The 3178-nt window shown below is 53.8% G+C and overlaps 1 protein-coding gene across 3 annotated transcripts in view; it reads right to left on the reverse strand.

The window, feature by feature from the left end:
- The window catches only part of LOC113204439 (zinc finger protein 180-like), a 118308-nt gene that overhangs the window by 45423 nt on the left and 69707 nt on the right, over positions 1-3178 (reverse strand). For all 3 annotated transcript variants that reach the window (XM_052269329.1, XM_052269328.1, XM_052269330.1), the window contains exon 3: positions 869-1006. The gene's annotated coding sequence lies outside the window, so the exon portion shown is untranslated. The remainder of the gene's footprint in view (positions 1-868; positions 1007-3178) is intronic.

The raw sequence follows: 3178 nt of genomic DNA on the forward strand, positions 1-3178 counted from the left end.
GCGGGGCGGGGCGGGCCTTGACAGCGCCCACCAGGTACGTTACTTTACACCGCCGAGTTGTCGATACACCCGGCGGGGTCGTAAACACGTAGCGCTGGACGAGGCGGGAATGATACAGAAAACGGCGCGGGAATGAAACGTTTCGATACCGTTTTCGATATCGTTCGTGACGATGATTATCGCCGTGGCGGTGGCGGGCACCAAGCCAAACCACCGTCGCCGCCGCCACCGCGGGGCCGTCACGCTGGCCGTCACGCCGGGACCGTCACGCCCGCCGAACGCCTGCGCCCCGGCCGCCGGTAAGGCGATCGCCGTCCACTGGATCGTTTACACGGCCTTCAATTCCGCAGAGCCCGGCGCACGTACGGCTACACACCAGAATGAGAAGTGTACACGACAGCCGCTGCTTTACTTTTAGGGGCGATAATGGCAATAATCGGGGTTATTGCATTAGCAGTAACGGCACGGACCGCTCCACCTCCACGCAGCGCACGCGTGTATCGCACACCAAACACCGCCCGAGATGTTTAACTGATTACGCTTTACGACCACCACCGGGCTCAACGTCACATTTATTTTAATTTTTGTTTTGTTTTTATAAATTCAAAAGTCTCGTTTCCCCCTAGTCTTTTTCCTCGAAATAAAAAGAAAATAAAAAAAATTAAGGCGATGGAACGCCCATCCACAAATATCCCGGAATGCCGCAGTGTGTGTCCCCTGCTGCCTGCGGCCCGGCGGCTGGCCATAGGGACCACGCCAGTAGTCCATAAGTTTCCCAACCCGATGGCCCGCGAGGCCCCATGGCCTCCGGCCCCCGGCCCATGGGCCCGGCGCGTGTCCCCGACAAGACAAACGGCGCGTGGCTTACCTCTTTTGTCTCTCGGCACCTCCCGGGCTGGACGCAGTTGTCTTACACGTGTATTCCGTCACTTCGGCCACCCGCTCGTCCAGGGGCGCAAGAGGTGGATGAAGGATAGTGAGCGATCGCGGACCACTAGCGGCGACTCTGCAAGATAATTGAAAGAAGGGAGAAGAATATTAGCCCCACTTTACCCTTTTGCACATGCACACCCAGGGCCTTTGGGAAAATGAAATTCCCTTTAAAGCTAACAGATAAGGAAATTTTGTGACAGAAACCAATCATTTTTTTCGTTCGGAGGACAATAAACTTTATTTGAAAAAAAAAAACTTGTCATATTTAACAAATTTTGTCAGAAAACCAAAAATGTCTTTGTTGCAGAGAAATTCTTGTTAGTTACGGCAAGGTCATGATTTTGTTCCCAGAAAGATTCGGTTTTCGAGTGCACGTTGGACTAATTAAAAATTACAAAGACAATCAACCTGCAAATTATTAACAAAAATGATTCAACTCATTTTCCCCCAGTTCAAATGTATGTTTTGCTATCGCACAGTTTAGCTACCGAGGCGCGTGGGGTTCTTGTTCGAGTGCATTTCGCCCGCAGGCAAACTTCCCTCAAACTACACACCCTTCTGGCGTCCACCGCACCCAGGTTGGCGCACGCACCTGTCCGTCAGTGAGTGAGAGAGAGATGGAGAGGGTGGAAGTAAAGAGAGAGCGGGCTGTTCATCAAGGGGCAGGGCAACGGTGAATATTGTAGAGCGCCGGCTCCCCGTGCGAAGAGACCCGTCAATAAATTAACCACGCCTCTTAAAACGTGGCTGAGCACACAAGTTGCACAAGGCGCAAGACCGCCGCACTGGCCGTCGGCCGCAAAAGAATACCCCCTGCTCGTTTTTTGGGAGAGAGATGCTTCCGCTTCCGGTGAAGCGAAAAAAAAGGAGTGGGTTGAGTTTCGTACGGTCTGCAAAGTCTTCCCGGCAGCTGACCAAACGGAGTGCGCATCGCACATCACATCCCTTTCTAAGAGAAAAGTCTCGGAACAAGTAAATTGCACTCCCGAGCAGTTTTGAGAAAATTGACTCAGTATACTGTTTTCTTCTTTATGCAGGCCTGTCATTCGGTACTTGAATGCAGTTCCCTTGATCAGTGTACCCCAGTTTACGAATGTGGAATCCCCTCTGCTTGAATGATGTTAAGAATTTTTTAAGAAGTTTCTGCTTGAATGATTTTAAGAAATTTTAATGGAGTTTCTGATTGAATGATTTTAAGAATTTTTTTTAATGAATTTTCGACGATATCCTTCTTTTACACAGGTCGGTCAGGCAGCGCTGCTTGCCAAACTATCCGTTGCTGAAAGTGACATGAACTGACCTTCAGGTGCGGACACACGACGGCACGTCGGGCCGCCTCGCGCTGACCCAGAACACACATTTCTCATGACCGGGCCGCCTCTGGGACTCACCGGTAAGCGACGTAAGACCGTCGCGACCGCCTGTCATCCGCCGCTGACGACTTGCTCAGGTCTGGCAGGTAAGTTTGCGTGATTTAAGGAGCAGAAACGAGTAAAACTGGACGACGACGACGGCGACGTCAGCGGCGATTGTGCAGGACAGTGGGGCCCGAGCCTCGGCCGGAGCGGTACGATAAGTCCGGGGCGGAGCGGAGGGACCGGCTGCGAGATCTCATCAAAGTCGGCGGCCGCCGGCGCAGCCTCCGCTGGACCAAATGTTAACAAGCCCGTAATTTGGTCGTTTGACCCTCTGCACCTGACCGCTGCTGCTGCTGCCGCTGGGCGGCGCCCCGGACCGCACCGAGTGCCGCGCGCCAATGCCCCACCCCGCCCCGCCCCGCCCCACGCCCTATCCAAACCCACCGCACGCTGGTATACAAATTGGACTGGCAAAGTCAATAATAGTTTATTTATGTCCCGACTGGTCCCCGTCGCAGGTTCTGCACACTGAGGTTTGTCGCCGCAGTCGGAGTGGAGCCGACGCACACGTGCACAAGGTAGCAGCATACTCGACTTGCTGCCGGCTGCGTGGCGCGAAGTCCAGCGAATAATTATAATTATTGCAAGAATCAGGGTGCTTGCGGGCCGCAATGCCGTCAGGACAAAAGCACTAACACTTTTGTCCCGAGCGGAATGATTTCGTTTTCACCCCCTCCTGGCGTTGTGCCGGAGAGGGGGGCGCGGCGCCGCCCGGGCCGAGGAAACTAAAGCAATAATGGCAAAGGTACTTTGACTTGATGGAAGCTGCTAGGACGAGGTGCGCGCGGGATTGAAGGTCACTGGGCAAAGGCCTGGGACGGCAGGGC

Source organism: Frankliniella occidentalis, unplaced genomic scaffold (assembly GCF_000697945.3).
Source record: "Frankliniella occidentalis isolate FOCC.00 unplaced genomic scaffold, Focc_3.1 Scaffold89, whole genome shotgun sequence".
NCBI lineage: Eukaryota > Metazoa > Arthropoda > Insecta > Thysanoptera > Thripidae > Frankliniella > Frankliniella occidentalis.